Source organism: Neodiprion pinetum, chromosome 5 (genome assembly GCF_021155775.2).
Source record: "Neodiprion pinetum isolate iyNeoPine1 chromosome 5, iyNeoPine1.2, whole genome shotgun sequence".
Classification (NCBI taxonomy): domain Eukaryota; kingdom Metazoa; phylum Arthropoda; class Insecta; order Hymenoptera; family Diprionidae; genus Neodiprion; species Neodiprion pinetum.
Window position 1 is genome coordinate 30946042 of NC_060236.1, and position 22307 is coordinate 30968348.

The 22307-nt window shown below is 41.4% G+C and overlaps 1 long non-coding RNA gene and 1 other non-coding gene across 2 annotated transcripts; one reads left to right on the forward strand and one right to left on the reverse strand.

Moving 5' to 3' along the window:
* The first annotated feature begins 6095 nt into the window (after positions 1-6095).
* Positions 6096-6168, forward strand: TRNAV-CAC (transfer RNA valine (anticodon CAC)). The gene has a single exon. It is a non-coding gene; the product is annotated as a tRNA-Val (tRNA).
* Positions 6169-17222: 11054 nt separating this feature from the next.
* Positions 17223-18355, reverse strand: LOC138190983 (uncharacterized). Its single transcript, XR_011177165.1, has 3 exons — positions 18165-18355; positions 17784-17951; positions 17223-17582 (listed from the first exon to the last, which is right to left on the reverse strand). It is a non-coding gene; the product is annotated as an uncharacterized lncRNA (long non-coding RNA).
* Positions 18356-22307: the final 3952 nt, after the last annotated feature.

Here is a 22307-nt window from a genome sequence, read left to right on the forward strand (position 1 = left end):
AAAAAAAAAATTCTCGCAGACATAAAAGAATCTAGAGCATAGATTGAATATTTATAAGTTTCGAAAATGTAGATTGTCCGTTTCAACTGCGACATCGTAGGAATGCTGAGAATATTCGCAAGCGGTGTAAAATTTTATCGGAAACGAAACACCTCGCGTCGAGGAAAATTTCCGTCCGCTTTCATCCATTGTAGACACCTGACTAATCTACTTTTCGACCGAGCAACCGAGTAGCGAATATACGGAGATCGGTATACTCGTGTATCGCGAATTCGGAATTCGAGAACGTTTTTAATTGCGGTTTAAAATGATAAAGCGATACTCGAGACCGCGGTGATGAGAACTCGTCGAGGAGGTTCCGTTAGGAACACCGGCTATCACCTGAATCCGAGGCGTCGAAACTGACCCACTTACCCGAAGCGAGTGACCGTAAAGCGCCCTTGCGACGCACCGCCGCGCTTCTCTCCGTAAAGAAGAAACAGGTTCTCCGGCTTGTCATCTCGTGTCACAGATTGAAAGGCCAGCCTAGAATCGCGAATTCGCAAATCGGTCGCAGGGGTCAACGTAGATATTTTTATCAATTAATATTCTTCCAGCATCCATTCGATTCTCGCTGGAGCTAATTTGCGAAATTAACAAATACACCGCATGCTACTCTTAAATTGTGATGTATGGAAAAGAATATTCTCGACGATTAATCGGAATTTCTGATCGATTTATTAATCGCGGAAAAAATTATCGGTATGTAGATCAATCGATTGGTTGGAAAAACCATTAATCGTATAATCGCACAGACCTGATTAATGTAAAAGAATTGTAGAACAGAATATTATTATTTCTTATTTTTTTTTTTTTTTATACGTATAAACTAGCCACGGGATTGAAATTAATGCAAGAATTTCGATTCAATTACTACCATAATTATAAACCTGACCTGCCTCAGGCAAACGTTTAAATAATCATTCGATATAAGATAGTGAAAAATTAAAAAGAAACGTACTTATTTGATAAAAATTATTTACCTCTGGTTGTGGAACACTATGATAGTATTTATACTGTGAACAAAATCGTTGCTAAATATTTCTCCGCGTACCGAAATTTGCAGCAAACAAATTTTTTTGTTTTTTCTTTCATGCTAACCATTACCAGGATTTGTCATTTTTACGTCTTTTTTCGCCACCCGGCGGTTTTCCGATGGCGAAAAACAAGGTTGGACCCGTTGTACCTGCTCAGGTAAAGAAATTCCGCTATGACGTATAATAAGAGGCTGGGATTCTCGGGATTGCGGGGAAAATAAGAATGAAGGGAGGGAAAAAATTGAGACGGGATTGAAAGAGGGGTAAAAAAATATCCTACTATTTCAAATTATACATGGAACGGTTTTTCCTACGCAGCTGCAGGTGAAAAGTCGACAGGGCGTGGCTGACGAAAGTTTAGCCCCGAAATCAGTGTGTGAGTATTTTTTACCTGCACCCTCGGTCGAGAAGATAATTAGGGACACTGTAGTCAATGCTGAGGGAAGAAGGAAAAAACCCTTCGTCTTGAATCTTTCGTGCAAGGTGAAAAGATTTGTGAAGGTAACGTTTCAATGCAATTGCCTGCATTTAAATGTTGCATTCTTCTTTTCGACACCTGTATACACACTGATATTTATACATATGTCTACAATATATGCCGCATTAAAGATCCGTTACTGATGAGTTCATTTGCAGAATTCATAGCTCGAAGCGTTCCGCAAGTCGGCGGATCGAACGGCGTTGAAATTTTCCAGCTCTGTTTTCAGTAGACTTCGATAACTCGGAGTATGAACATTGAGCAATAAGAAAATGCGCCGGGAGTATATAAACAACATATTTTCTCGTTCCCACTTTCCGCGCTTTGCCTTGAACCGTTTTTTTAAAAGACTTCAATCGAAACCAACCTTGGCAATGTCTCGCGGTATCGGAATCTCGATAACGAAGACAGAAGGATCTTTTTTCGCGATGAGCGGATCAAAAAACTGTTGTAAGCCAATAGGGGGGTCAGGAGGTGGGGGGAGAAAATTGGACGAAAAAGATGGCGGACAATTGCACGCGCGAATTTGATACAAGGCACGAGAATGAAATCGCAATTCCCATAATTAGTCGGTCAGTTGTCACTTTGTCGTGTAGTCAGTTGCATCCGGCGTATTTGAAAACAGCCTTGGGAAACGGAGAAAAAAACCGTTCCTTTTGCCGTTCATCCGGATTATTACTTTAACTCGCGACTACAATGCGTCGTAACGTACAGAGGACTGTGCTGCTTTTGGTTTTTGATTTTTTTTTTTTTTTTGTACAGGAAAGAAACGCGGGGGCGCGGTTAAGGTAAAATGGCGGCGATGACTCGGCTTTTGGCGGCGAATTGTTTTAGGCTAAATTATGCAGATACGAAAGTGCGGATAACCTTGCGCAAGCCGCGAGGAGTTAGTTTTCCCACATGGAATCGATATAGTGAAAAAAATACGACGAAAAATGTCTTTTAAAATTAAATATGGACCGGTCAGAGTGATGCACTTTTTTGCCACCAGATGTCGGGAAGTGTACGGAGCTATATTTTTTTAACCATGACACGTTTGTGATATTAAAGTTAGGAATCAGGGAGGCGGATGGCTGGTTTGCGCGAGATAAACGGTTTCGTCTGGATTCGCACTGGAAACTGTTTGCCTTTAAGAAATTTAGACAATCGCGAGGATCTCGACAGCATCAAGATTCATGAATTAAGACTCAAGGCTCACTCGCTGTATCAACCCTAATTCGACACGAGGCTACCTTGGTCTGGAATTCGCGCGAAAATTGTCCTCATCAAAATTCTCCGATTCTTAGTCACTCGAATTCTTCGACGGTTGTCAACGAGATCCGTAACTGCAGCAACTTACGTGGGGTGAATTTCTCCGGTCCAGCTTCATGGCTTCAATGTATAATATTCGCATCCCAAGGCTCATAACGTCCTGAAAATGTTGCAAAATTAGTCGATAAATTTTACAATGGTCAATTTATTCGTCGTAGAATCAGCAAAAGCATATATATTTAGGCCAACAAGTCTTGTGATGATGATACATAGGTGGTAGAACATTTTTTTGCAACAACTATAGAATTTTGGCCAGCTTGCCTAACCGACTTGTAGAATTGAAAAACCCGTTTGGCACATAATGAACTCATTGTCAGTAATAAAATATACAATTGCCTGAAAAGATATTCCCATTTTATTGTTACGATAACTAGCTTTTTGGTGTGTTAATTTGCATGATTGTAGATGAAACTATTATTTTATTGGAGTTTACCATAAAAACGATCACACTAATCGTAAAATTTGCACGATCTCCTTTTTTCTCCCTGTCTCAAGGACTTGCAAAATCTGTGCTATGGAAGTAAAAGTTTTTGCTGTCTGTGTATCAACACATAAAATTTTGCCACTAGTACAGCGAGTTATTTTTGTCCGAGTTGAAATATATTTTTGTGTGAAAAAATAAGAATATGATAATAATTTATTCGTGCGATTAATTCTTCGGAAGTAAGATTACTCAATATCGAATTCACATCCAAGATCAATTACACTGTATTTTGATCAGGTGATAAATTATCTCCGAATTATTATTCCTATATATATATATATCCCCCATGAAATTGGCTGTTCTGCAACACAAGTCGTCGTTGTTGATCGATAGATTCGAAACCGACCTACATTACCACTCGTGCGAATTTGACCCGACGGAATTTGCCGGTGGTTTTGAAGCGGTGTGTATAATTCGTTCGTCGACGTCGGTGTGAAAGGACCGTCATACGTGTTACAAAAATGACGATAATCGACGTGTGCGTAGCTGGTGGGGCCATCACAATGAAGTCTAGGTACTCGCGCGACGTCGAATTTCCGGTTCAAGTGGTTTAAAAATAATCTCTCTGATCAGCCTGCAACACCGATCTAGATACAAACGAGATAATGGCCGGTTAAGAACCGACGATAAATACGTACACATATATGTGCATACCACACGTATGCATATTGCGTGTAACTCCAGGCCAAAAAGATAATACGTACGCTTTTATTGCGTAATATATATCAATATATGTCGCGTTGGTCGAGAATATTTAAATTGTGAAGCTATTAACGTGTCCAAATACGACAAAGTCCAACAGCTGTTTTCTGAATGTGTACTAAAATTAGAAATAAAGAATCTGATTTCGTTCTCGATTCATTTATACATAGATGATTGTATAGGAAAATTACTCCGTAAGAAAAATATATTTACAATGCGTGATGTAGTGTCTATTTACGAGTATACGCGTTTAGGACTACACATATAACGTACAATTGTTATTCGAAAAATGTATTTTTGTTAGATTTATACACTGATACAGATATACAACCGTTGTAATGTGACAAATTTTATATTTTCGTGTCAACGTATCGGATCCGTTAAATCTATCTATATACGAACACTTTCATTTCCCAGTACGCATAACATTACAAAAAAAAAAAATATTTCCAACGTTATTACTGTTAGTATACTCAAGGAATTTTTACGGTTTTGTGTAAACAGAAGCGATATCTTACGATCAAAGTATAATACGGAAACTTGTCAATAATAGAGATTAAATCTTCGTACGTAAAATATTAAATGAAAAAAAGAAATAATCGTCCAGCTAGAATTAAATACGGGATATCCTGTGCATATAACAGCTATGCACAATAAATCCGTATTGTTTATACACATGTGCGGTGGATTTCTCATCGCCGGATCTGATTTGAGTGTAAATGTCGTATTATAAGTTAAGGTTCATCCGCAACGGCTCGTATAGCCGCATTATCCGAGCATGCAGTTGTTGTTGGTTGTTACAGTTATTAGAGTTGATCGCCCGCGCTCCTCGGGACGACTCTACAATAACAATAATACCTATGTACAACAACTCTGCTTTTAAACTCGAGCTAGTTGAACGGCCCACCTCCGCATGCCACGGAATATCCTCCGAGCAAATTATGTATCAAGCTTATGTTAGTGGTCCGGGGGTCTAGTACGTTACACGGTTCGTGCTTATTGTACGCTTCTATCTCAGCTGGACGATTTATTCTCGTGGAGGAAATTAGGCTGCGGACGAGGCGACGGCGGATTATGAAAAAAAAATTCAAACTACATTGCCTTTTTCGAACGAAATTAAACATGCTGGTTGAAAGAAATTATTTTTACGTTTTTCCATGAATAAAAATTTCAACTATACCCTTCCGCGCGATATTCATTTGCGGCGATTCGTTGCCCTTTTTATGGAATAGGAAAGTTTCGATGACAGTTTTCAAAATTGCTGGGTACAAAAGTTAACTGAATAGTACCGAATATCCAACGTTGTTTAAATGGAAAAATTGAAGGGCTTGAATGACGGTTTTTTCTCCCTGGAATCTCTTTAATTTTTACATAATAACTACGACTGTATAAATGGGTAAAAAATCTACAAGGATCTATATTTTTTTACTCGACACATCGTTAGGAGATAAAAATGAATCGGAAAATGCGAAAAATCGTATAATGTTGTTCAAATGAGAATATTCATTCGTACAAGTTTTGCGGCAGAGCTTGAAATTGAGATAGTAGTTTGAAATTTCGGTTTCAGAAAACAGTCAAATACATTTGCACCTAGTATTTGGAATTAGAGTTGAAACATAAGACAAGAAAAAAATAAATAAAAATTATAACCTAATTATTTTAAAACACTATCTTTTATGAATTACTGTATAAGCAGCGGAAATTTTTTCTTCCTTTCAAGTTGACCATATTTGGTTTCGGATATATTAATTGAGATTAATTAAATTTCAAAGAGAAATACACGATAAACTCCAACCCTCTGGCAACGAGTTCGCGCCTTATTCGAGATGAGCGTTCTGCGCATGCGCTGCAGTCTACCGGCTATCGGCCGCCTTCACGCAAAATAGATTCAAAACTGTACGGTGTGTACTCCGTTGTTACGTTGTTATATCATTATTTGTATTCGTCAGACAAGGACGCGAATGGCAATACGATAGCTGTATCGACGATCTGAGACGGTATTAAAGACGATAAATACGTTATTTTGTCAACGTTTTACATCGCTGTTTTCGTAGTGTAGTGGTTATCACGTGTGCTTCACACGCACAAGGTCCCCGGTTCGATCCCGGGCGGAAACAACGTACTTTTTTTTTTTGTAATTTTTTTCTGTCAATGTTCCGTTATTTGATCTGCCCATATACAGGATTTCTTAGCCCTGCTCGGTTCAATCTAATACCACGTTCTCGAATCTTAATCGCCCGAGCTACTTCAATAATAGCCGGATTTTAGATTGTTCGTTTCTACGTAACTATAGTACATTATCAAACGGTACAATTGACGATAAACCAACCGGCATTTCAGGAGGTCAGAATTATCTTCAATCATCGCGTCATTGGTTTAAAAGAAGTATGATTCGTCAGGAATATTGTAATAATTTGTCCGACGATGAGCCTGTGATTTTTACTAATCTATAATGAAGTCAAGTGTAAATTTCAATCTATTTTTCGAAGCTGTTGAAAACTTTCGGGGCGAATCGGAAAACTTGAAAAATACTTATATCTGTAGCAAAACTTACGTATGCCTTCCTTAAGAAGATTGGTTGGTCTAAGCGAATATTTATTATTAATTTCATTACGAGATTCATTTCATTACTTTATCCACTAGCTGAGAAAACTTCTTTGAAAATAAAGAATAAAAAAAAAAATAATAATAATAGTCAGATTATAAACAAAAGCTACGATATCTGTACTTCGTTTTAAATCGCTTCAAAAAGGTTTAAAAAAATCGATTAGACTCGTTCCATTTCACTCTATGATGGCTTATTTTGTTCAAAAGATTGTTTTCTAAAGATTTGCATCAACGCACATTTGATTCTTTTACGTTTGCATCGTTAGATATCTGATATTACAACATTGGTCCGATATTGATTGTGATTAACAAATGTAAACAATTAAATTGACCGGTGAATGAAAAATGGAAATCTGTTTCAGTGAATTTGTAGAAAATAATCTTCCGTTTATAAGGAACCTTTGTTGAGTGAAATCGGATAATACTGAAGTGAAAAGTATCGATTTCTGGGTTAAGGGCCTGCAAGGCAAGTTGCGTGTCGCAGGCACGGCGAGGCGGAAACTTGTTTCAACATCCGTTTCGCGGCTTTTCCATCGTCGCATAGACAAATATACTACACCCCGTGATCGTTGACGATAGGCGACCACGTGCCCATCCGTAACTCTCTTTGACGATGAATAGTGATATAACCCGGTCTCAAGTTCCAGCTCACACAAGCTCACGCAACGTGTATATAACAGCCAACCGCCGTAAAACCGCAGCCTGCAACTTTCTTTTGCATGGTTAAATGGATGTCGTCTCGTAATATACCTGCCTGTACCTCAAGATTCTCGCTGCGCATCTTTTTTACCGTATGAAATCCTGAAATTCGCGGTACCAACTTACGTCGGGATAGTTATAATACCGAGTGTGAAGAAGAATGTACGTAACGATGACCGTAGCAAACGAGTTCAGATGAGAATTGCAAAAACTGAAAATAGCGTGAACGATCTGGCGTAATAAACGTAATTAGCTTAGCTTTAGGGATACGCTGCTCGTTTCTTCGGCTGAACTTCTTTTTACCGTATAGTTTAAGTGTAATTGCATTATAATAGCAAGGAGCTTGATCTAGGTGTTTAAAACGGTGAATGCTCAGCACCTGCGCCTTGATTGCTTGCAGACTCAATATTTACGGCGAGGTGTGTGAAACGTGTATTCACTTTCGGTTCGTTACGCAAACTACGCGAGAAATGAAGTCAAGAATTAATTGACGGTTTATGCGATCATATCTGCGGCAAGACTGCCCGGCATATTTCCATTTTATCAAATCGCACACGGCATTCGAAGTAAACGATCAGGTATAATGCATTAAACTCGACGGAGGCACGCGCGCGTTTTTCGATTTGTTAAAAATTCAATTTCACCTTTCTTCGCTTCATTCTTATTCTCTTGATCCCCGGAATTTCTACTACTGTGCTTACGCCGCTCCGCCGTCGCGTCCAATATACCTACGTCACGTAGGAAAGCAGACTTTTTAATTTTACTTGCCCGTCGCGTCTATGACTGTATAAGTAGAGTAGTAGTTGAACTTCATTTAAGAACGGATGCTTCAATTTCACAATGCGCTGTTGGGCATGAATTATTTTCACGGTGATTTATCGCACCCGAATTCACATCCGCGTTGCAGTACGCAAAGGAACTGTTTCAAGCTCTGAAATAATTCAAACGTTATACCGTCATGTTTCCTTCGAATGCGAAGCCTGCAGTTTAAGCATCCGAAATTTCAACTAAAAATATCAAGCGTACCTAGATAAATGTTCGTATTGTTGCACCTAGGGATCGATTCTGTAATTTCACTTTTCACATTTCCCACCGTTCAAGCATTCTGATTGATTTGCAAGGTTTAGACAACCGAACAGAATGCTTGGATGGTGATAAATGTGGCAAGTGAAATTACGGAATCGATACCCTGATTCGAAAAATTTGCTGTAGTTTACTGTGAAACTTCCCACCCAAATTTGTATTGCTAAATTTTCAAATCGTCGAGCTGTTGCCCTTCTTCTAACATTGGGTGGCAAATTTGACGGAAAACTTCCGTTACAACGACATGACCCAGTTGCAGAGTTTTTTAACACGAGTTTTCTTTAAACGTATAGAAATTTTACGGGTCTACGATCAACGTATCGTTCGTTTCTCCTGTCACTTGCGACGTTAGTCATCGGTACATGAAATTTGATTAGAAAAGAAATTCGTTCCACTTTTGATTCCAAAAAAATAGTGAGCCACTAAGAACCTGTAAATAAACATTACTGTATAAAATGCACACATACCTGTACCTTTCGGCTAACTTGTTTTCGGTCCGAAACAAAATACGAATTCAATTCTATACGAATTATGTGACAATGACTGGCGAAGCAGTCGACGTGAGAGATTGAAAGTCACTGTCGCATAATTCGTATAGAATCGAAGTCACATTTTGTTTTATAACCGAAAAGAAGTTAGCCGGAAAATTAAGGCATTTGTGCATATCACCGTACAACTAAGAATCGTGTCGCAGCCTCGCATACCGATCGAGATGCGTTTACCCTTGAATCGGGCAGAAAGCTGCCGATCGAGGGGTGGCGAGAGGGATTCGTGAATAGAAAGCGCGCAAGTGCATCACCGACTAGCTTATGTTGGCCTGGCGTGCGCCGCGGCGGTGTTTCCCCGTTTGGTCTTGTTTCGGAGTAAACAACTCGACTCGTTGGTTCGTCGGCCTGCAGCATATCCGATGTGATCACCCAGAGGCTGCAGAGGCGGAATCGCCATCGAAATCCGTCTCGATCGAGCCTCGCGATTCCGGGGATTCGGGCTTTCACCTTCACCCAGGTTTATAGCTACATGGAAGGTGTAACGCGCGGCCTCAAGCGGCACGTGAAAGTGAAAGATGTCCATCTTGCACTCCTTTGTCGACGCCACAGATCCAGATCTCCCGGCTTGAATTATGCCGGTGCAGCAGTGAGGCGAATGCAATTGCAAGCTATCCACGAGGATCGAGGGAACGCATAGTAAATCCTTACCGACCGAGTAATAGTCCCTTATTTTGAATGTTATTTGCAGAGCCGATGATAGTGATCGCAATAAGTGCCATTTTACCAGGTCACCCAAGACTACAACAATTTTTCTGCTGTATCCGCAACGCGTTTACGGCCGCAAGTTGACCAATCAATTACGTATGTATGGAGACGAACATGCTTACCGGCCGTTGACCAGGATTTGGTGATTCCACGAACGTTTTCTGAAACCAATAACTGGTGAAAGTACCACTGCATGATTTTTCTTTGGACTGCTAAGCGTGCTCGCTGCGGCCGCTCGCTCTCGTTATGCAATGCCGGATAATCAGTCTCTCTCCGGTGCAAAGCTCGCCTTGGGAGAAAAAAGAAAATCCAATCCGAGAAGCGGTTACGTCGAAGCGAAGTATCCGGTTAATTTCGTTTCACCCGGTTCGGTGAAGAGTTGTACAACGCCATAGCAAAACTTACCCGGATGACGTCGTTTGACTTCGTTTAACGTCATCAAACCCGTCGCTCCGCGTTCTCTATCTCTCTCTCTCTCTTTCTCTCTCAATGGCCAACGTAAACACAGTACTCACGTGCATGTGCTTTTGGAAGCAACCGTTCATCAGGCTTACACGTAATTTCTCTCTTCTTCTCCGTCTCTGATCATACATCATTTCTTATCCATACTGTAATTATTTACACTTGTAATCAAATTCCTTAGAGAGTGCATGGTGCAGAGAATTACTGTCGCATTCAGACTCTGGTGTGTACGGCATACGTAAAGTGACATTTGACTGCATTTACTATTCCACTGGAAAGTGAACCGGTTCTCAAACTTTGCATTTGAAGCGCACGTTGTAAACACCATGCGTTTTAACCAGCAACCTATGATAAAATTAACCTAGAAAGACGAGGGATTTTGCTGGTTACCCTACGGCTCGGTACTTCGAATTTGACGGCTAGAAAAATAAAGAAACCAATATTGTTGGTTGCCAGAGGCTTACGCCTCAAGTAGAAAAGCTACCGGTCATATAACTATTCAGAGGGAATTCGGGATCATCACTGCAGGGGGATCATTTATATACGAGTCAATACTCAGTAGCAAAGCGTAGTACGGGGTTTTCCTTTTTACGAAAAATGTTTTGCGACGTAACAAGGAATTTCGTTCTCTGCGCCACCAGACGTGGTTTTTTAAAGTTTTTATCGATGTTTTAATTTCCTCCCTAAGAAGCATAAGAGGTCTAATAAGGGGATTAAAGAGAAATATAAGACAGGATATTAAAGACTGTAAGAAGTTCGGCCACACTACGTCAATAGCGGGTATTAAAAATAGAAATAGCGAGAAAAATATTATTCAGTATGGAACAATACTCCAAAGTTAAGTAACGACGGGCAATATACGCGTAGCGATGTAGGTAAGATCCCGCAGGCGGTATGTCTACGAAACTAAAGTATTGATTGTGACAGAAATTTCATATTAAAGCATAGCTGTAATCAGATAGAAAAGAAAGAAAGCATTCTGAGAATCAGAAATAAGATGTGAGAATTTATAACCTAAATAATTCACCAATCGATACGAAGAAACAATAAAGAAATTTTTTCAGCTGAACGCAGTTGAAACATATGTCCATCTAGAGTCTAAGTGGTGTTCTTTCCCCTTATAGCTAGTTATATTTCGTGTCGACCTGAGACGGAAGTGCTGCGATGCGGTATCCAACTCCCACGATGCGATCATCTCCAAGACAGTTTTCGTAGTGCGATGTTACGTCAAGCAGTGTCCCGGACTGCTACTTTTATCTCTTAATTGTAACCTCATACTTCTTATCTTGCCTGTCTATCTTTCACGTCACCTCGGACTCGTACATAATTGAAATGTACGTACCTACTCAGCTATTTGCGACCCCCTCCTTCGCTAAGACCTTTTTTGAAAGACTCCACTTTGATACGCCACTAACTCTTCAACCAACTCTTACCCCAGACACATCTCCAGATCTTGTATTCAATTTCGTTTACAATATAATATTCAATTCAACATTCTTAGATAAACCACATTTCAAAGAACATTTCGTTTCTTTGGAGTATTGGTTTCAAACGTGGCTGCGTTACTTTTATCGCTTCATAGGGTAGAGCCAGGGAGCGTGTACTTTCGCCCTTTTGATGTTGTGTGAAATACCACATGACGACAGCGTATAGAAATCTCGTCCATTGTTCTACTGTAAGCAATAAAAGAATTGCTGATGCTTCCTGATGAAAACTGTGGCCATTGTCGTTGTCGTTACTTTTCCTTAAATTTCACTGAACTTTCATAGGTAAAGCTGTGTTCGCGTAGATACGTCACAGAATTGACCATGCACGCGAGGGAAATACATAGAGCGCTTAACGCTTTTATGACCTGACTCCGAACAGGTATGTACAACGTACTTATAATTTTGAGGCTCGGAGTATCAGTGTATTACACACATTACACACCTGCGAAGTATGCTACACGGCACGCTTACTTATTAACGTGTAAACGTTACGTATGTATACGCATACAAATGTAGTTTATACATCCTGTACGATTCGCGTACCTACTCAAAGACCATCGACGTTGTTGCACATACTCGGCAAGTACGACGACGAAGTTGCATTACGCAAGCTTACGACTGGCCTACGAGACTGGTTTCACGGACTCGTTATACATTTATGTTTATGTTATACCTAGAATCAAACGTCTCACTTGAAGGTAAGTAGCGATCATAAACGACTTTCGTTTTTTTTTTCATATAATTTTTTTCTAGATATCCTTACCCACTTGGCCTCACGCACTTCTCACGTATGGAGTACCTTGCAGACTCTGTACCTACATGCAAATATACGCAAAATGCAAAACGCAAGTAATCAAAAGCGGGGATGAAGAAAAGAAATTCAATATACGGAGCTTATAATTTATATTGCCGAAAATATTGAACGCGAGATAATCGATGATCGGAGACAGCATGTTCTTCGCAGAAGATTGACCTGGATCGGTAGTGCGGTTCTAACGCGTGTTAGAGAGGTTGGAGAACCGCGTGTCGCGCTGAAAATGAGGTCTAAGATATTATAGATAGCCATGCAAACACGCGTAGATACATACTTGATATTCATTCAGCAGCCTAAATATTAGTTACCGATCATTTCGTATTATGCAAATCGTTCATGACCTTCGATTGCCCATGAATATCACCTCCCAGACGTACTTATGCGGAGTGGAGAGGTATACGGCACGCCATACAGGCCGAGATTTATGCTTATGCGTATTACGATACTTTCGAAGATGCCATTAGCGTTCGGTGTTAGTATTGTTTGCAGATATTAGTCATTAACGATTTGCGGCACTTCAACGAGAGATTTTAATAACCTCTCTTCGTCCATCTCTGCATGATGCGCGTCTCGCTCGTGTTCCATTTTTTTTTTCTTCCCTAAGCTACGGTTCGTTTGTTTTAACGGACTCTTCTTCGAAAATAGAACTCGAGCCACGTGGTGCGCTCGATGCCGAATAATTTATTCCCCACAAGTATTTCAATGAAGCATGGTTGATCCTTAACCTGCAGAAAATCTAGGATTTCGAACTAATCATCGTTACTCAAGTCGTCTGTATCGTAGCGTAACAATTCTCCGTAAACAAGAGTAGATTTGCAAGAAAAAAAAAGTTCTGCTTTCATTATTTTATTTTTCTGAAGTTTATACTGCAACATTTTTTTTCAATCTGACCTTTCGAGTTGTGAGCACTACTTTGACGGAATCATCTGTCAAAAACTCGATCACTATTACCGTTCTTTTAAATGGTCTCATGCATATAACAACCAAATTTGTATTGTTTCACTGTGTTTATCACTGTCGGCGAATTTCACCGCGTGTCATTCCATCTAATTATGCTAAATTACCTGTTCTGGCGCAGATAGGACACGCCTATGGATATAAGTATACACACACACACTTCGACGCCTGGTTAATTTTCTTCGTTTATTGTCATAATTTAACGGGCATGTGTATATAAATATGTATACAAGTATACGAACACGTATGTATACCATATGCTTATACGCGGACCCGAATAGCAAGGAGTAACGGTGAACGAACACGCTGTTTCCTTCCTGAATCGTACTTTCCATCAGCGAAAATATATGTGCATACACGTGTATATTTTCCGTAAATCTGATAAAACTAAGGTATGCGTAAAGTATATACATATATAAGTTATATATTATTTACCACAGTTATGCGGATCATGCAGTGGCCCACTTCTACGTATATTGATAAATTGATCGTTTAAAATTACACTTCAGACAAACAGAGAAGTATGTCAATTTTCCATCGATACTGTACGAAACTTGACCCATATGGACGAGAAAACGAGATGAAGTCTAAAAAAGAATCGGAAAAAATGTACCAACATATCGTCTCAGTCACTAGCATGGCTTTCGATTTTTGCAGTTCCTTTTTGCGAGCCTTTGTTTTTTGTATTTAACCGGGAATTATCGATATAATATATCATCTTGTAAAGCGAAACGGATTTTAAAATAACGGATTCATCGGTTGTCAAAATATCGTTTCCAGATTTCGATGGTACAGAATTGTAACAAAATTGCACTTTTCAACCGTTTCCAAGTAGTTTCACTTGTCAAAACGTATAGGCTACACGTTTCTTCGAAAATTCGTCTTTTCCCGTTGGAACCTACAATCCTCGCTGTAATCACGTTCGAATTTTGAACCTGGGAAACTCGTCTCTCACTTACCGAGCGGAAAATTACCCAAACTAGATGGTAGCACATGTAGGGTTCAGCTGCCCTCCGCTCAATACAGAGAGTCGTCAGAGAGCGATCACGGGTGACGCTACCGACCGAGACTTACCGATCGGTACGACGCTAGCGAGGTAGCAGCTGCAGATGCAGCAGGTTCCCAAATCACCTGAGCTTGATACGAAATTCCTCGACGGGTTACTCACTCGTACCCAACACCAGACTATAATGCAAGCAGCATTGCGGTGAGCTGTGGCCTTGGCACGAATGGGATGAAAGTAATCTCCCGTATTTCATGCGCCATTTTCACGACGAGTAGACGGTACGGGGATACAATCTCCTTGAAACATTCCCCTCGTGGTTCCCGAACGATCATTGCAACGGAATCTTACAAGTACGTCGTAAACCGCAACGTCTATCAACGGAGCCCAATGCTCGCATCTCCGTCAAGGGAACCATGAAAAACGATGGAAATTGGTGTACCTAGAATCTAGATTCTTGCAAGCCTTATCTGTCGGCTTGTGCCCTGCTTGCAACCCTGCGGTTAGTCTACCTCGAATTAGAAACGAGAAGGGGGCGCCGCTTGTGCACAACGACGGATGCGGAACAGAGGGGCTTATGTAACGTCGGGCATCAGTCGCATCAGTGAAGCCGTCGCGACAGCGGAATGGAGGGGGGAGCTTGCAACTGTGGGACGCCTCAACTCGTCGCGCCGCCGACGGTCGATAGTGCAGTCAACTACTGTGCATGCATTGTAAATGCAAAGAGATAGTGCGCGGGACTGGGGCTGGGACTAGAGCTAAGGCCTTGAACCGCTGCCCGCCGTTGCCATTTGCCGTGAAGCTGCACTTGTCCGCTTCGCTGAATTTCCACTCTTACTGTGCATGCAGCGCGCATCCTTGTCGAGGTTCGGCGTGACGCCTCGGCCGCAGACTATCCTACGAGTTCCGTTTCCGATAAGCGGCTGCAGCGACGGCGAATAATGAGGCGACGAAGGGCCAGGGGGGTGGGGGAGGAGTTCGGCCTCGTTTTTAAACGCCGCGTCGAACGCGTTCGAGAACCGTTGACCGTCAATCGTCAACTTTGATGTAGGTACACCGTGTGGGCCGATGCAGCTTGTGTGCAACAACTCGTGGCCTCGAGCGTCTCGTATATATGCGACTGTATTATTTATACACTCGTAACAACGACGACGAAGATGACAATTTCACGAAGACGCGTGATGCAAAGCCGTCTCAACTCCTCCCGTAAAAGGGAACGAAATTCTCGCCAACATGATACGCACACGGTATAAACTTACAGGGGCGTAACTAGGCTGCGTAAAAAATGAAATCGTAATATTTCGCTAGGATTCGTAATCGTGATGTTTCCCTCTTTTGTTTTCGTACTGTATTTTCAGATGCATTCTTTAGAAAAATAAGTTTCATTATTTAACGAGCAGGGCCAATTTGGGTCCTTGCCCCGGGACCCCTAAATTCCTAGTTACGCCCCTGGTACCTTATAATGCAGCGGTTGGTGTTTTACTCGGTTAAGAACCAGACTTGGCACCGACTTGTATTGTACGTATAAAGTTTATATACGTACCCGATTATTCACGCTTAGGTCCGCTATATGCCGTTATAACCTACATCCGGGGCGCTTCAAGGAAATGACCTATTGTCTCATACAGTGCATTGTTTTACATGATTTATTTACGAAAAAAACCAACTTCTCGAACTAACAAATTTACTTACAAGGAGAAAATAAACATGTGCTAATTTTACAGTTCCACAAGGCACTTGTCGGGGAATGGAGACATTGTTTCCACGCTATCTTATCCTCCTCGAGTCGAATCCATGTCCAAAATACACAAAAATCCTCTCGGCTACCTTCTTCAAATGGTAATATCCAGTCTTTGGGGTCACGAGGATTGGCATCTGCAACATCGTTAAGTCACGCAACTACTTGGCATTATATTTACTAAATTGCAGGTGCGCTATTTGTAACACACCGCGGAGTCATAACGGCTTGTTAGACAATTCAGTGACTGCAACAGGAAACGAAGTCAAATGCAACGAATTTACTTCTTACGCAGCCAGCTGCTCGTAACTTCGTCTCAATGGTTCTGGTGATGATTAAAGGGTGCACAGTCATTTTAGTGTTTAGACAGTTGAGATATAATAAGCACTTTCATAATGGCCTAAGCTGCAAAAACTCTCGAAATTTTTTGGTGCTTCGGTCTTTCACTACGGCTACTTGTCTAATTCCATCACGATTCCAGTATTCCAGAATTCTCATGAAAGCCTGCAGTAATAATTCGAGTCCGAAAACGTTGAGCAACTCATTATATTCCAGTTAATCCCGTAAAGTTGAAACGGAGTACCGAGTTCATTCATCCGTTCGTCTGAACTCAACAACTTGTCACGTTTACGCGTCTGGCCACGAATGCCCCAGGAATAGTTGTGCGGTGTGTGAGTTTTCAATTTCTTATTGTGCGTGCGTAGCGTTTTGAAAAGCGAGCTCTACATAATAAATGGCCACAAAGAGCCAAGCTAAATAAATATGACTGACTGGCTGAGTCAGTAAAGATGAACCGCTACTATACTGGAAACATGCTCTTTGGATACTACAGATGCTCGACACTTCACGAGGCGTAGACACATTGATCGGTGTATACAAACATCGGCGGTCTCTTCTTCAAACATTCATTCTCATTTCCAATACTTTGCGGTAACGGCTCACTGACAGTGAATTCACCATCCTAGACAATAATTATCGCGCTTCTCAGTTCGCGCGTAGCCAAGAAGTCCGCAATTTGAACGAATGACTACTGGCAAGAAAGTAGAAGACATACACTTTGCTCTTATCTTTTATTATCATCGGTCGATGGGATAAATTTCTTGTGTTCCAAAATCCACACTTATCCGACGAGGCAAAATATGTCATTCATCGTGAAAGAAATTAATGGCAATCTTTTCCCGCCCACGTGCCTGCTGTTATCGGTCCTGAGAGATTGGAACCTAGATGAAAGATAAACGCGACAGATCGAAGCCTGTCTCGCATCGTAATGACAATCATCGACCAAAGAAACCCTTCGGTCCTTCACCCGCGTTAATAGACGGATGTGATTGATGTGCCTTGGTACAGGTAGACGTTTTCTTCCGTTTAACGACATCGTGTACATGGATGTTGATTCGCTTCGGAGAGGATTGATCGCGCATCGGGTTACTGGTATAAACATAAATGAGAGATGTGGTACGGGTGGTGAAACGGGGAACGGGGAAAAAAGAGGGGGAATGGGGTCACTGCATACGTAATCTGTTGTGTCTCTGGCCGGCGATTACCATGCGTATGAATAGCGGCATTAGCGAGTTGAAAGAAATGAAAATAACGAGGAGAATTTTTAACCTACCGTACGCATATACCTACATACGTGTCTCAATTGGTCAGGCTTCAAATCTGCTTTCAAAGTCGTGGCCCGACCTAACGCGTTTATGCAAAACCTTCCCCCATCCTTCCAGACAGTCGCTTCACTTCACCAGACGAGCAGCGGTTGTCATTCAATCCCATTTGCGTAATCGTTTTGAAATTAGTTTGCTGCACATTTGAAAAACGAAATTTAGAACTCGAAAAAAAAAAATAAAACACTTTCGACTGTGTTATTTAAACAAAAATTGTCAAGGCTGTGTTTCGAGTTCACAATCGAGTTCGCAACTGCGACAATCAATATCGTGACTCATTGTCAGCAATTAGCGCCTCAGTCGGTTAATGTTTCAACATTGAAACTCGACAATTGTGCTATTTTCTCACCTTCTTTTGATTCTCTTATATCCTGCAAAGTCGACATTTCGAGACAATGATACAACTGATAAATGGAACGCATGTTGTACTCAAATTTGAGCCTGCGAACTGATCCAATTGAAGTTTTTGAAATACCGTGCTTATAGGCGTTTCGTGCAAGCTGATCAATTCTACTTTTCAAAACGTGTTACGAAACTCTGCTCAGCAATACCATTTTTACTTTCCTTAATTTCACTTTTGCGAAGTATTTCTAGCTTCTCGTCTCGACGGGAGCAACGTGCAGTAGATATCAGCAGCAGCATGTGGCCATGAATCGACTTGACCCGGTCAACTTTTCGAGTCAACGGCTGGCCGCTCCCGCCGGATGTTTTGTGGTTTCGGCGTCGAGCCCGAAGACTTAGTGGCATCGAGGACTTTCCCCCTCGCTACCGGCTGCACCGGGTAGGTCGCAATGGCGCACACCTCTAATGTACGTAACTAGATTACTAGGTACTACGATCAATAATCCCGTCTGCTGCCAGGAGGTCGGTACGGCTGGTTCGCCAAATCTGGTGTGAGTCCGGCCACCGGAAGATCCCCGGTCTCCCGGTCGCCCCCGCATCAGACCGGTCTGTTGCAGCAGCCTTGAAACTCGGAATCCTCGCTCGATCGTCCGTCCCAGCTATACGTGGTATGCAGCGAAATAATTCCCGAACGCATTTGCGGATCAGACTATTGGACGTATATATCGAGAGGAAACGGTAAAACTTATTGTTAGTAGACTGCGCATGCGCAAACTTTGTCGGTTTTTCATGCAGATTGGCCACCTTAAACTTTTTTTGCTAATAGAAGTTATGTATGCATTGCAATTTTTTTTAGGTCAAGCAGGTCTCAAATAGTTGTTAGGTATACAGCGATTCGGAAAGGCTTGGCAAGCCTTTATTTTTACCTTACTGTCGATTCATAACTGATACGAATCGTCATAAAAGCACAACTCCAATTCATGACTGAAGATTTTGACATGTCATACCCCGTTTCAAGTAAGTTGGCTCTCCTGCTTTGCAGACGAAAATATTACCACGGCATGATCTGGCCAACTAATACAGGTCAATTACTTTTCGCGGGCGAAATTGGTCACGCACCCATCAGTCGTTAATCATTTCGAAAAATATAATGAATGCTGATCCGAAATCTAGACGACTTCACTGATTTCGCGAGTATTTTTTTTTTTTCACCGAAAGATAAAGTACAAATTACAAATTAAATGCCGATACGACAATTTAAATGTTGAAATTACAAAAATTTTCAACATATTTACTAACAGAAATGTGACAAGTAACATTATGGGGACATATATTGGGACATTATGTTTGGTTGAATTTTTTTTAACATTGTACAAACTTTAAAATAGCTTGCATTAAGTTTTGTAATTGCACTGAGCGAGGCGAAAATTCACCGCGTTTTTATCAGACGTCTTCAAGGATTTCGCGGGACTTCGAACTCTTGTACGTGGGTCTTCAAGAGTGATTAACCCTTCGAAATAGGCCAATAGCATCTCAGCACCAACGAGATTACCGTTTCCAAGAAGGCCGGACGTTGCCGTCAGTTGGCGCGCCTCCGACTCGAACCCCTAATTGTTCCAAGGCTTAAAGTCGCACGGTTTTTTTATTTTCCTCATAAAATGTAATATCCTCTTTTCTTTTCTCCTTTTTTTTTTTTACAGAACGCCCGCAGCATTTATCAGGTTAAATAAATAATGTACACTACTAATTCAGTTAACGTCGACATTACCATCATATAGCTGGCAATAATTGACGATTCAAAGGACATTCGTAACACCAATGCAATTACGTTACACTATACGTAAGTTTCTTCCTACTTTTCAAGGATGAAAATTTTTCAAGCCTCGACGTCGATGCTGCATTTGAGGACATTTAACGGGATCCCTTTAAATAATCGTTTCTATTAATAACGGGCAGGAGCGAAACGATGCCGGAGGATATCTGCACCCCGGTTGTCAGCCAACTTGAGTTACAGGGTCATACTATGTCACCTAGAGTTTACGTCGAAAGCGTAAAAGTTTTAGTGTCCGAATGTTTTCGCAGTCGGGTGACGAGGAGAGAAGGAGAGAGGGAGAGAGGGAGGGAGGGGGGAGGAGAGAATTCGCCGCGTACGGCCCTGCGGCGTCACTCCCGTCTCCCAACTGTCTAGTCGGTGCCTAGCATACGCGTGATTCGCGTGCATAGGTCAGGCATTTTATCTGATAAGGTGGTTTGGCGTTCGTCCGGTCCCCAAAGTTTCGAACGACAACCGTTTGCAAACAGCCGCTCGACCGCCGCCTCCGCGCAACCTCGTGTATGTTTTGCACACTACCGCAATGTCGCCGCACGCAACTCGCCCAACACCGGGGACACACATACGCAACATATGGGACACCTACACACGTAATTCAGCAGTTTATTTTCTAAACGAAACCGCGAGTGCCGCCAGACAATCAGCGCACCGCAGCCTGGATAACGCTCAAGGTCAATGTCGCATGACTTTAGGAACACACAAACGCACACGGACGCGTATTAAATTTGGGACCAACAAAACACGACCGAGATTCATCTCTGCAGTCCGCGCACAGAGACTGTACAGATAAATATCCACATAGTTATCGACTAGTCCCACACATGCTTTTTGGCCTCAATTGATGACTTCTTTCTTACAACAACGTTCTACCGTGCACGCTTCTGCACATCGCAATGTGTTATACCTACGTGCTTACGTAGACCTATACAATATATAATACATAGATAAACGAAGAGATTATTGACGGAGGAATTATTCGTTCGAGCTGCAGTCACAGAACTTGCATTCACCCACAAGGCGAATACATGGATCGCGCGGCTCGTCGACTTGTACATTATAATTTTGCGCAAACTATTTATAGAAACCCGGAGCGGCAGAGGTCGTCCAATTCTTAACGCCCGTTCCCGACTCCCGTATATGAATTTTTTTTTTTTTCTTTGTTTTTACTTCTGTTTTCATTCCGTTAATATTCCCCGGGTTTATTCTCATCATTACTGCTCGCTCCTTTCCTTCTCCTCGGATTTCTTCCTTCGGATCGTACGCACGAAAAAATCCGCGATTCACCGCCGACGTTGCAGCAGCAATAACAGGAGTGATACGCCGGGTATTCAGGTTTCACGTGACGTGATTATAACGTAGGACCGTCATCCGCGTCTTTGGTCAGAGGCATGTTATAATCTACGAGGAAAAGCAGCGTCATCAAAAAATGGTGCATCTTGTTTGTTTTTTTTTTGTTTATCGCCATCCCATCCGCGTGGGGATGCGTCAAGCCTGATATCAAATCCTCACGGCCGACTTTTTGCAGAGCTGGTTATATCGTACGAGCGAGTGTGTGATTCCGCAGCACTTTAGCCTTGGCTGACTGTCGGAACGCTGTGTATAAAGGCGTCGAGAAAAGGTGCTGTCCGGTAATCAGGATTGTGTTTTATCACACAGTCGAGGCGCGATAAGCTCGTTGCGGCACTCTCCTGAAACTGACGACGGAGCGAAGGAAGAACGCTTTTCAGAGTCGAAATACCGCATGCATGCGAAGAGATAACGCGGGACATTTGTATACGCCTGTATTGTACTTTCGCAGTATAGTTATACATAACTCACTGCAACGACGTCAACTGCGCAGTCGAAAGTTATTTTCATAAACGCGTGCTCTGTGCCACTGCATTCAGGCTACTTTAGAGAGAGAAAGAGAGAGTTATATTGCATACGCACTCAGACTGGATATTTAACCCCCTTTGTCACGTACAAGTATATTATAATATACTATAAACAGTGTACGAATATAATACGGATAAACGGTATAGATTTTATGTTTCATAAAACTATTTGGTTTCCATCGAGGGGGGAAATAACTTGAGATTTTAGTAACGCAATAATTTTTTGAGTCGAATTAATTTAAATTAATTCGTTTCATTCAACTTAATTTTATTATTTCACATTAATTTTTTTCAATTCAGATTGATTTCTTTAATTCAACCAATTCATGAATTTCAATCTCTTCTCGATAATGCGCTCGATCCGAGTGAGTTTGAAAAAATTTGAATTCGTTCTTTTGTATTTCCTTTTAATTCATATTATTATTATTATTATTATTATTCTTTT